Consider the following 13825-nt stretch of genomic DNA (forward strand, 5'->3'; position numbering starts at 1 on the left):
ACAGTTTCTGTCCTCAAACTTTCAGCCGCATTATTGCATATGCTTTATAAAAAGCTAGAGGATTTTGATTTCCATTTTTTATTTGTACTCAGGAAGCTGCAGATTATCCAGTATAGAAATCCCCTAGAATGAGGATCTCTTTATAAAAGATAATTCCCCACACTCACAATTCTTTATGTCAGAACAATAATAGAGGGCATTATTAGTGAGGATTTAGCTAGTGGAAAGCAACCTTTCAAATCAGGAACAGAGCAGCACTCTATAAAAATAATTATTACTCCCTTCTCTGGGGGTGGCTGCTGAAAGCTCTTGCTCATCTCTGCAGCATGGTAAAGTGTATCATTTCTAGATGGCTCCTTTTTTCTCAGGTATGCAGGAGCATAAGTAAATCAACAATAGCTGGCTTTGAGGGAGAGGGGAGAGGTCCCGGTAACACCGTGGCCTACATCAAGGGTACTGTCAGTTTAATGGCAGAGATAACCTCCCTTTAAGGTAACCTTAGACTAATGGACCTTTCTACTGTTTCAACACCAACTACACAGTAGCAAACAGGATGGGAAAAAATATACATGCCCTTTCCTCATCTCTCGATATGTAACATGAAGTCCAAGGCCAATGTGATAAGTCTTGAATCCTTAAACATGGAGATTTACTGAACATCATAAAGTCAATTCTAGCCTAAGAGAGGTTACTGGGCATCAGCTTGATTTGTCCTTAAAGTGATCTTGATAAAATACTGAGATCTGACCCAAAAGCTCTTTATAAAAAAGACGGTAACATTGAAAAGAGCAGCCTCTAATAATTCTCTGAGCAACAGGAAGGAAAGTGTAAAGTGACCAGGACTTCAGAAAAAAAGAGAAGAAAGCAGCAAATTAGAACATACACCCCACCAAATCTGCAAACAACCAAATTCACAAACTTCATTGTACTGTAATGGCGCGGACCCAGGCAGGCCAATCATGGCTTTGTGAGAAGGGGAAGGAAGACTTGGAGAGGCAATCGGCCGGCTGGGTGTGGGAGAAGATGGGAGGGCAGACTGGGCCTGCAAACCCACAAGCCACGTGTACGGGCCCAAAGAGGTAACCATTCTAACAGACCCACTGCCAAAGAGGTCTTACATTCTCCTTTAAGATAGGAAAAAATGAAAAAGTATACTGAAGAGAATCAACAGAGAAGAGAAAAGCATTCAGGAAACAGCAAGCTCCTTCCAACTTCATTTAAATACTAGAAAAGTAAAGGCAAAAGTCAGGGGGGGGAAATGCATTCCTCATTTGCATCTCAGGAACTATGAGCGACCAAAGGAGTTATAAACAAGAATACAATGATGTTATTTCAAAACTCAGTCAGGTTAAAAAAAAAAAATCAAGTTAGTCTGAAAACTGTACGCTGGTGCCTTTTCACATTTCTTCTTCCATTCCTCCCACACCCTGGTGTTCCCTCTCCTTTTAATCTGCAGAGCACAGCTAGAAGCTGCACCACAGACCGGCAAGCTCCCCTAGAGCAGGAACACTCAGGCTTCCCGGCTCACCCACCTCCACAGCAGGCCAGAGCCAGCCTGAGCTGGCCCCTCCTGTGCACAGTGGTATCCCAGAACTACACCTTTATTCTCAATTATGTTTATTTGAGCAATTCATCACTTCCTTATATGCTATTTAACATTTCCTATGTTTATATCTTTATTTTCTTAAACTAAAATATAAGCAGATCCTTGGAAGTCAAGGTTTATGTTTTACAGTATTCTCATGGTAACGTGCACAGAGGGAGTTCAATGTACAGAAAGATGAATGATTATGTCAGTGATTATTAAGGGCATCATTTCTTGTCACCCCAGAACTGGTTCCTAGAATGCTAAGCTAAAGATAAACGGGTATCGGGTACCACATATTCTGAAGAGGACTGCAAATCTGAGAGGCCAGCCACTCCTTCAAGGCTTATTAATCGGCCAAAATGTTATGGTAGCTCTAATCATGACCTCTGACTACCCCAACTCCTACCTTTATTTTTAAAAGTGGGGGAGGGTACAGAATGATGGAGAATCATCATAAATTATCATTCTGAGGAGTGAGCTGGGGCTCCCCACTACTAACCCCTGAGAGTCTGCTACAAATCAGAGAGGCTGCAAGGAAGGAAGGCTGACCGCTCACTCCCCGGATAGATACTTGCCCAGGATGCAGACTTATCAGTCAGTTCTATCCCTAATGACCTGATCAAGGAAAAGAAAAAATAGGGAGACAGAGAGGAGTGCAAAGCAGCAGCACCCTTCAGAGTGAGCGTGGACACCACATCCACGGCGTGGTATGCAGAACAATCAGCTGGAATGCAGCCCAAATCAAGCCATCTCACCTCTACCCCCCATGAAGGCCACACGCTCACCTCCCCACGTGAAGGGAATAAGTGAAGCCGGCCTAGAGCTCTTCAGAGCGTCTACCAGGGTCACCTCTCAAGACCAGCCTTTGGACAATATCTGCCTCAGAGGACACTGGCAGCCACTTAGTCTTAGAGAAGGGGTGACAGCCAAGAGAAAGTAGCCCAAATGGGGAGAAAGCATTGTGTCCCCTCATCAGGAAGAAGGCACAGATGTGTGAGGGGAGAGGTGAGCCTAAATGGAATATAAACTGGAAGTTTAAACTAGATTTGACCTTTTATATACTAAAGGACTGGAAAATTATGGCCTAATGACCATGCTGACATTAAAAAACGGGAAAGGAAGATTCATCAGAGCTCGCTGAAGGGCAGTGACTGAAGAAAAAGAAGACTTTTTTTTTTTTTTACCCCAGAAAGTCTAGATTGTTCCACAAACTTATTAAAAAGAAATGGATAAAGGATTACTAAACATCTTTTAGATCTGATTTTATTTTTAAGTTCCCTATTTTCTTTTAGATTTTCTGGAAGAAGAAAGAGGTAAAAGAAGATAGAACATTTTGAGAAACATACAAGATTTTTCTTAGGTACTTGGACATTGCTAAAAATACTCCAAGCAAACACTACACTTCCCTGCAACCTAGCAGTTAGGCTAATGCAGTCAAAAGGCCAGGCTGACTAGGATCCTCGGTGTGATTTACGACATTTGAGTTTAAAATGGTATAGCCCATGCTGTGGTAATAAACATTCATTTTAAGCGCTTTAGAGGACTAATAATTCATCTGAACGTTCTCAGAGAAAGCTTTCTCTTTCAGGGGAGGGAGCAAAATGGTTCAATCAAACCATAAAAAGAGAATGAATCAAAGGACAAAAACCTCATCAACTTGCTGATGGCGCTGACCTTGTATCTGTTCCACTGCAGGAAACCCTAGAACTGACTCCAGACAAAGGTCAGCAGACTGACTTTACTGACTCCCCAGAGCTTCTCCATGAGGACAACAAAGGCTGTCACCTGGCAAAGTTCCCACGCAGGGACTTGAGAAATCATTTTTAAGTCTCCACTGCAGCATGCTGACTTACAGGACAAACCTAGGGCCCAACTCTTATGGGTGTGGGAGACCAACCTCTCCTCCCCAGGGCTGTCTGTGTCAGAAAGAGTGGCTTGCTTTCTTAAGCAGGGCAAAAGCTCTTTGGTGCTTTTTTTTGAAAAGAGATAAATCTCTGCCAATAAACATCAACCAAAGAGGTTTTCTAGAAGACTTATGACTTAAAATATTTTGTGGCCAGGTATGCCTGACAGCATCTTTGATTTCCAAATTCATTAAAAACTCCACCAAAACTCATACTTTCCTTTGGAGATTAAAGTTACCTAACTACTTACCTTACTTGGGAATTTGCTTAACTGAGTAGATTACCAGAGGAGAATGTAGAGTTTTATTTCCTGAAAATTTTTGAAAAAGAGTATTTCTCATGTTTCAGCAGAGTCTGATTTCTATGTGGCCTAGAGCCTGAAAACTCCGAGGATAATCTCTAGTTACTCTATGCAGCCAAATTCTGACTCAGTTGAGATCTTTATCAAGGGATAGGTTTTTTTCAACCACCTTCTTAGTCTACGTTTCAAAGTTATCATCTTTCAAAAACAGTGGGCTAAACCAGACTACTTTCTTTTGGTCTTTCGATCTCTTGTTTTTAAATTGCAGTTTAATATGGGGTACATATGATTAAGTTATATAGTTTGCTTATGTAAGGCTAAAGTCTGAGGGTGGTAGTGTCCTTCATCCAGGAAGTGTGCAGTGTACCCTGTTGGGTGAGCATTTATCCAATTCCTTCCCCCTTCCCCTACTTGAATTTGAGTTTTTCTCTCATGTGGGCAGGTAGTAGTTATTATACTAGTTTTAATTTAGAACTGAGTGCATGTGATTGCTTGTTTCCCATCCTTGTAATACTTCGCTTAGAAGAATATTCTCCAAATCCATCCAAGTTGTTATAAAAGATATGAAATTCCATCTTCTCAATGCTGAATAGTATTTCTGTGGTGTATATGTTAGCACAATTTATAGATCCATTCATGTGTTGAAGGGCATCTGGGTTGCTGCCACATCTTTGCAATTGTGAATTGTGCTGCTATAAACATTCAAGTGCAAATGTCCTTATGAAACTAGACCATTTGTTTAAGAGGTTATCTCCTACACCCAGACACAGATCAGGGCCTGCGTAAATGAAACCTGCTACAAACACTACTTGAACCGCTCTGCCCCCAAACATGGCTCTAGCCTTGTTCTTTCCACCTCCTTTGTTGTAGACCTTTGTTGTCCTCCAGTTGTATCTCTGCTTATCTCCTGCCTTGATACGTCCTCACCACCAGCTACTGGCATCCAAACTTGGCACCATATCCAGGTACTGTACCTTTTTTTCCCCAACTCTGCAATTCCACAGGTGATTGCTTCTTTTACCCGTGTGATGCCCTTAGCAGCATCACACAGCCTAAATGTGGTCAGTGCCAGCAACAGACAGAAGCATGACACTACTGACTATCACCATTAGCAAAAGGAACAACTAGTGAAAGCCCTGATAAGCAGTGGTCACTGAACAGCTTGTAAAAGCATTAAGCTCTTGCCCAGCCACTCATTGAATTGTCAGGTGAGAGGTAGAAAAAAGCACATAAAAGACTCAGGATCTCTGAGAGTGAGCTAAAGAAGACGAAGATTCCTCTGAGTTAACCACAGGAACCCTCCCATTTGTCACATAACAGACTGTACAGCGAATTTTGGATAATGACATGAATAGAGGTGTGGGCAAACACTCTGATTTATAAGTGAGCAAGTCCTGGTAATTCTCTTACCATGTTGCCTATTGTCACCTCAAAAATATTTTTATTACTTTCTATTACCTACAAAAATGAAACTAGAATTTCTTATCATAAAATCCATAACTTAGTGTCTACCAATCTTTACTTCTGAACTTTTCTTTAATTGCAAGTTATCCACGGGAATGATTACATGAGCGCCCACCAGGATCAGATAACACAAGTTAGAATTCTTGCTTAGGTACAAAACCGTAGGATAACTCTCTAGGCAAGTAAATTAACTTCTGAGCTTTACGTTTTTTCATCTGTAAATGCAAATAATACTAGTATACATTTCACAGGGTTGTTATAAGTAAGGGCAACAAGGCTAAAGGCGTTTAACATAATGCTTTGCCTATGGCTAATGGGCAGTAAATACCATCTATAATAGTAATATAATCCAGCCAGCAGCTAAGGATTTGCAATTCGTTGGCTATGTACTATACTTTCCTAATCTGTGTTCATTCTTCCTTGGGAAATAAACATGTGTAGGGTGCCATTCTACACGTAGAGAGCTGGGTGTTAGATTCTAAATGAGGGAACTACCTGCGAACCAAAGATCCAGATCTTTATCTCAGAGATTTCCTAGATGTATCTTTATAAATTACCTTGTAAGCAATCCCCTTTACCAGCTAAAAGGATTGACACAGGCAACTGCATATTTCCATATTTCTTTGGTAATTATAAAGAAAGAAAAAAGTAATATTTACACACATGTATTATCTTCGTTGTAGCCTTTGGCATATACTGGGCACCCATGCTATGTGTTCCATAATAATGATCCAAGATCATGGAAGTTAACTGCTAACTTCAGAGGACCTTCAATGTTAGCGATGTGGCAGGCATTGCATCAGTCCTTGTAATACCATGAAATACGGGACCCGAAAGAAAACATAACAAAAATTAGAAAAGAAATTATATACCAAGAACTCAACAGAGACACTTAAAATCTTTCTCTACTAAAATGCAAAAAATAAATGAATAAATAAATAAAACCTTTCTCTACTATTAGAATAATGGCCAGCCAAATATGTCCACGGGCAAATCTCAGGAATCTGTGAATATGTTGTCTTTCCCTGGGAAAAAGAGACTTTACAGACAAGATTACTTAAGGACCTTGTGATGGGAGGTTATCCTGGTAGGCCCATTCTAATCACATGGGTCCTTAAACACAATCTTTCCTCTCAGTGTTCGTATAAAGAGATGTGATGATGGAAGCGAGGTAGGAGAGATGTTAAGTTGCTGGCTTTACAGATGGAGAAAGGGGGCCAAGAGCCAAGGGATGCCAGTAGTCCCCAGAAGCTAAAAAAAAGTAAAGAAACAGAATGCCCCCATGGGCCTCGAGAAAGGAATACAGCCCTAAAGACACCTTGGTTTTAGCCCATTGAGATGCTTGTTGAACTTCTGCTATACAGAATTAGAAGACAATAACCTGTGCTACTTTAAGCCATTAGGTTTGGGATAATTTGTCAGGGCAGGGCAGCACCTGTGGCTCAAAGGAGTAGGGCGCCAGACCCATATGCTGGAGGTGGTGGGTTCAAACCCAGCCCCAGCCAGAAACTGCAAAAAAAAAAAAAAAAAAAATTTTTTTGTCAGGACAGCAATAAAAACTAACAAAAAGACCGACCAATGGAATTCCTTGGGAAGCAGAGATGTCGGATGTCCCACAATACCACCAATTGACAACTTGTATGAATTTTACCACAGAAGTTTCCTAGAACTTTGGGGACTGCAAAATAAAGTTGAAGTTATATTCCAAGAAGTCTGGTTTCAAGGGGAAAAGAAAAGTTAATGCGAAGAAAGCCCCCAAACTACAATATGCTTGTTACCTTTCCAAGACTCAACATTTCGAGGAAGAAATCTTACCACTCATTATCTCCAGGGACCTGGTAACTGAGAACTGAAATAACTTTGCAAAACAGTCTCCAGAATTATTCATCTCTGATCAAGAGGACAAGTCCTGAGAGACAACCTTCCCCGATAAAACTGGAGAGGAGAATTTTTAGAATGCTAAGAGCAGCAGGTTACCTCATCAGCAGCCAGGAGAGGTGGAATACAAATAAGGATAAGGGAGACAGGCTCTGCACAGCGACAAGGAGAGTCATTCAAAATACTACGGCATTTGTGAAAATTTCAGGCTATTACCAGCCAAGGAATCAGGTAATTAACATTGACTTAAAAGCCACCAAAGCTTTTTAAGGTACCCACTATTTTTAAGACATTTTCTCTTCATGCCTATCTGTGCAATGACATTAAAAGGCTCATCAGAAAGAAGTTAAGATTTCACAGAAGGTGTGAGAGTCCCAAAAATAGGACAAAACGATTGGTGCAGTGTGTAAAACCAGAGAGGGGAGCAGGGAGGCGGCCCCTCAATCCCACTCCAAGGTTGATACTGGAAGCTGGCCACAGTGGCTTGTGCCTATTCTGCCAGCTATGCAGGAGGCTGAGGCAGGAGGATGGCTTCAGCCTGGACGTTCCAGGCTGCAGTGAGTTATGACCGTGCCACTACACTGCAGCCTGGGTGACAGAATGAGACCTTACCTCTTACAAACAAAAAAAGTTGATACTGGGGTTCAATTCCTGGCTTTGACACTGACTGGTCATGTGGCACTGCATAAGTCTCTCCACTTCTCTGAGGTCACATGGGACTCCCCTGAAAATCCTCTGCATCAGAATGGGTCATGGGTGAGCCCCAAAGAGGTGTGCCAGCTTGCACCTTCTAGCTGCCTGCATGTGTCTGGCTTTACCATTCTAATTTTCGTGAGGAAAGGAAGGGGTGATGAAAATGTTTTACTAGGAAATTTACTACCAAAGATGGTTCCAGGGGAAGAAGCATTTCACACTTTAAAACTGAAACTATGAGACTTGGCCCTGACGCCTAGAAGTGGATACAAACAGTGGATAGTGGTGACAGCCCTGGGGGAGGTGATCTAAGCTGGGTATAAATGAAAGGCAGAGAATGCTTATGCACGGCCCTCTTTTATATCTCTGCCATAGACATTGTCCTTGAACTTGCATGGAGTCCATTTTTGTTTTAAAGGCAGAGTATTTAAGTAAAACTCAACGGAAATCAAGCAAGGGGTGGGGAAGACTGGCGAAACCTACTGTGAACACTATCTGGATCCTAGCACGTATATAACCCTGACTCAGTCACTACCAAAGCAATCCATGTAAACAAAAAATTTGTACCCTCATAATATTTGGGGATTTAAAAAAGTATCTTTCAGGACTTTTATATAAAAAAAGGACAAACTAGATTATGTTGAAAGGATTAACTTACTTGGGAATTTTTATAGATGAAATCTAGCAAAGACATTTGTTTCTGTATTTTGTTTACCTCTGCACTATAAAAAACTGCCAGAACAATCTCATGAGGCATCTGATATGAAAACGTTTTTGAAACATGGCATTCAGCCATTAAAAAAGATGGAGACTTTATAGTTTTTACATTTACATGAATGGAACTGAAATACATCCTTCTTAGTCAAGTATCGCAAGAATGGAAAAATAGCGAATGTACTCCATACTAATATGAAACCAATAGATAAACAACTGCATGCTCATATGAACAATAAAACACAAATACAGTCTAGTACAGGGATAGAGGGAGTGGGAGAGGGATAAGGGGGAGGACGTCTGGCAGAAGGAAGGAGGGCAGGAGATGGGATCTCACCTAAGGTGCACACTGTGAGGGTGTACAGCGTGCCCTGGGGGAGGGGCTCTTTTACAACTGGAACTTTACCCTGGAAGTGAGAACAATGTAATCTAAAAATTCGTACCCTCGTAATGATTTGAAATAAAAATAAATAAATAAATAATCAATCAGTCAGTTGGCACTTACACAGTAAATATGCAAAAGTCTATTATGCGCTAGATGTTTATAAGGCTCTAAGACAGTGATTTTCAACAGCTGTGCCGCAAGAGGTTCTTAGTTGTGCCACAAAAATTTCCAAAGATCGTTAATGAAATTATTTTCTAAAGAAGTTCAAAGCACAGTAGGCATAATCTTTTTTAAAATTCTTTTATCAACATTAAGTGTGCCATGAGGTAAAATAGGTTGAAAATCTCTCTAAGATCTTAAGAGTGATCATTCATCTCCTCCGGCCGTTACAGCCAACACATTACTTTCTCTAACCCCACCAGGGGTCCTCACACCAATGGCCAAGGGAGGATTCTTTAAAGTATAAGAACCCCAAAGAAAAACTTTAAAAAGGAATCCTATCTCTGCGTTCAAACATCGATGAGCAAGTTATAATTCAGAAATTATTCCGTTCTGCAGCCTCAGTGTAGGGCTAAGAACTCGGCCCTGACACAGGATGAGCAGCGACATGGACTATGACAATCTCCGCTGGGCCAGAGCCAGGCCAGCTCCCGAGTAATCCCCATCTGCTTTGATACTGGACTTACTCAGTTATGTAGCTTCAGGTTTCTCAAAGTCTAAGAGCATTTCGCTTAAGTCAAAATTCAAGGCTAAAAGGGCTTTTCCTACCAGGCAGTTTTCAAGCATAATTTTTGCCCATATAAGCTTTTATATGCTGCAATACTGAAAAACTGAGAAAGCTACTATTTAATAATGTAAGTTTTGGCACATTCAATCAAAATATAAGGCAGCCATTACAAAGGACTAAAAAGAACTGTATACATTTACATTCATTGATATGAAATGATATCTAAAAAATTACTAAAATAAACATTATAAAACAATGTGTTACAGGGGTCCTCAAACTTTTTAAACAGGGGGCCAGTTCACTGTCCCTCAGACCGTTAGAGGGCTGGACTATAGTTTAAAAAAAACTATGAACAAATTCCTATGCACACTGCACATATCTTATTTTGAAGTAAAAAAACAAAATGGGAACAAATACAATCACACTGCCTCATGTGGCCCACGGGCTGTAGTTTGAGGACCCCTAGATGACATTTAAAAAATTTAAAGCATACATTAACATGTACTCCCTCCTCCCCCCACAAAAGCCTAGAAGAATAGTTATCAAGAAGCTAATGATGATTTAACTTTGGTAATACTATGGATGATTTTGTGTCTAGATCTTGTTTTCTTTTCATTTATTTTGATTTTTTAAATTTCTAAGATGAACATTTATAGCTTAAAAATAAACAAGTAATAAATATCATTAAAAAACTCTATACATTCCCTGTTATTGAAGGTATCTGTCCTTATAAACACCATCTTCTCACTGTCAGAAAATAAAAGAATGATGTCAGCTCACAATAAATGATTTTTAATTCTTCTATTTTGCTTCCCTTATGTTACCCAATTTTTCTGAATATAAACTTCCTTTCCTGTAGAAGGATTTTAATACGCAGAAGGCAACACTTCATACTTCCCTACATTACCTATACCATATTACTAATACCTCCCTATGACATGCCATCAATAACACTGAATCAGTATCAGAAGACCCAGATGTTAGCCAGTGGGGAATTAGCTCTGTGACCGTAGGAAAGCCACTTAACATCGCCTACCTTTCTTTTTCATCTGCTGGCAGCAAATGTTAGATGAAGGAAAAATTAAAACAGGCAAGTGATGTGACAGTGCTTTCAAAACTGTAAAACACTGTCCATGCCGGGTGCTATTTGCATCATCGTTTTTAGTATCTCCTCTGAGAATAATATTTTCAGATATTCTTGTCACAGTATTTAATGATGAATTTATCAGGAACACTGTTAAAAGAATATTTATGTGATATGTTAAATGAGGAAACAGGTAAATGTAGCAACCCCGAGTGCTGGACTTTCTTCCTTCAGAGCAGGACCACACGGTCGAGTGGAGAAGGGACCAGGAACAACATGAGACCTAGTGCATGACCCATTTCTGCTTCTCACAGGCTTTACGGGATTAGGCAAATTGTTTCATGGCTCTGAGCCTCGCCTATGAAATGGCAGCAACAACAGGACTGATGTTATGATGGTTTTATAATGATTAAACAAGACAAAGCAAAAGACATGCTTACCATAGCTCCTGTCACACAGTAGGGACTTCATCTTTTCAAAGGACACCACTAATGATAAACCCCAGATGTGCAACAATGACTCCAATTCCCAAAGAAAAGAAAACAACCAAAAGAGAACATCTAAAAATTAAGAAAAACTGCTGAATGTTTTTTCAGATTAAAGACCTGTTTTTCTAAAAATCTGGTGTCTATGTAATAACATACACCATACTACCGTGAAGAACAAACACAGTTTTGCTAGAAACTATGGAAGGCTGGTAAGCCCTGTACCTGAGACCATGGCCTGACCCTGTCCCGGATTCATTCTATCCATTCCTCTTTTCAAAATTTGGTTGTTGAAAAAGAAATAAACACTGGTTTCCATGGGAACAAGCAAACCAAAGACAACATCCAGACAAAAGAGCTCTCACCTTCCTCCAACTACCCATAGCTCTTCCTTTTATCTCTCTTCTTATTGCATTTATCACTTTCTACCTTGCATTACGGCCACCTGTGCAGGATCTGATCTCTCCACCTACCCGGTAAAGCTCTTTGGAGCACAGAAACCCTGCCTTATTCCTCTTTGGATTTTCAACAAAGCCTTGCACAAAGAAAGCAGTAAGTAAGTAGTTTGTTTGGGGTGGGGAGGAATAACATGCACAAAAAAAACATTGCCCAACTCAACGCTGTGCCTACACCATTTAACCTTTCTGGGAAAAATTAATCAAGCCTCCCAGCCACTTGACTGGTAAGAATGATGCAATTAACCCTATTTTATAGGCTAGAGAACACTGTAAGAATTCTCATTCCTTCTGAATAATGATATGATAGAGTTAGACACAGGCATGCTAACAGTGCTGCTTCTAACAGATGTGGTTTTCTTTGTGAAATCATTAATTACAAAGTCTATTCTTTACAAGTAGTGAAGTGCACCTTTTAATAGAGAAACTAAAATAATTAAGCTGAATTACATAACATGTGTCATGCTGAAGGAATAACTATCCCCCTAGAGACCATTTTCCCCACAAGCAGGAGCCACTGTACTGATCTGGGGTCTACTGCTGTGCAGTATCATCAGGCACTCTCCAAGTTCATGTCATAAATTCGTGAATTTACAAAAAGGGAAATCCATAGGAACAAGTTGATGGAACATATCACACCAGCACATCTATGTATGACAATTGTCAGGGCCTCCTTCATTTACGGCAAAACTGTAAATGCCATCTACGGGGCTATGGCATCAAAGCATCTAACACAAAGGAATTAACAATTTAAGCACTAAGTTCATCGTTTTTCTAAACCACTGAACCTGGTTCTAAGAGACACATGTTTTACGTCAAATACGTTGACTATTGTATGAAAAATATACTAATGGCAATGTATTTGTTCAATGCTTTACTCAAACCAGAAATTGCATTACACCGTCTGTGACAGTATGTAAGTCACAAGGCTGCCCGCTTGGTATCCAGAGACATGGATAGTATGCATTGCTTCTTAACTTATTTGAATACGGGACCCTTTCTTCATGGAGCATCTTATAGGACCAGTGATCTGAGCCACGGACTTATGAAAACAACAGCCCAGACCTGTGATAAGGGCAACAAAAGCAGACGTGGACTGAATGCTACTAATAGCAAGGGACCAGGATTGTGAAGGCAATATAGATACCGTGTTATGAAAATCAAGGCTAAAGATACTTTCATTATTCTGTCTAGGAAAATATAAGAACTAGCCTTGCAAATATACAAATAGGTCTCACAAAAATAAGGGATGCATCTGTTTTATATTGCACTAGGATCTAGATCAGCGGTTCTCCACCTGTGGGTCACGACCCCTTTGGGGGTCTCCTGCATATCAGATATTTACATTATGATTCTTAACAGTAGCAACAAAAATAATTTCATGGCTGGGGGTCACCACAACATGAGGAACTGTATTAAAGGGTCATGGCATTAGGAAGGTTGAGAACCACTCATCTAGAGCAAAACAATATCCAGAAGTAAGGCTCGGGAATAGGTATTTTGGCATATTCTGCTGAGAACCTGGTATTGTCTCTAAGGGGTAGAATTACAGTCCACAGGAGCCCCAGAACTAGGTCAGCTGAATCTTCAGAAGGAAGAAACATCTAAGAACGACAGCTTTTCAGTATCTAGAGGGCAATCATGGAGAAAGAATGAGTTTTGGTATGCACAGAGGCTAGCTAAACATCCAGAAGGAAAACTGAAGGAAAGATTCCTGTGCATATAAAATAAAAAATTCCTGCACACATAAGATCATCGGATTCTGAAGGTCACTGCCAACACCACATACTCAGTGAGCTGGATGGTAACTTCTGAGGGCTCGCTCACCACCTCACCTCAGTGACAAACCAACCCTGAGCCTGGCACTGGAGTGAGTTCCCTGTAAATACTGGTTGACAAGTAAATAACTGAACAAGTAAAAAGCAAATGAAAAAGGTACCGGGTTCCAAATCAAACAAAGAGGGAATGGACTATTTCATTCTTTGGCGATTACCAAATTTGCTAATTATTAATAATAATCGAGGCTTCTTTCAAGTATAAGAAAAATAGTCTTGTAATAATTTCACTTCTTGACTGGGAAATCAACTTTGAATTAAATCACACCAACGGTTACTGTGAGGTTCCCCGGTAAGGATGTGAAAATGCAA

The 13825-nt window shown here is 40.3% G+C and overlaps 1 protein-coding gene across 3 annotated transcripts in view; it reads right to left on the reverse strand.

Annotated features, from left to right (window-relative positions):
* Nucleotides 1–13825, reverse strand: part of STK39 (serine/threonine kinase 39) — a 298177-nt gene that overhangs the window by 101173 nt on the left and 183179 nt on the right. The gene's annotated exons all lie outside the window — the stretch shown is intronic.

The sequence above is a fragment of the Nycticebus coucang genome, chromosome 7, assembly GCF_027406575.1.
Source record: "Nycticebus coucang isolate mNycCou1 chromosome 7, mNycCou1.pri, whole genome shotgun sequence".
In the NCBI taxonomy this organism is placed as follows: Eukaryota; Metazoa; Chordata; class Mammalia; order Primates; family Lorisidae; genus Nycticebus; species Nycticebus coucang.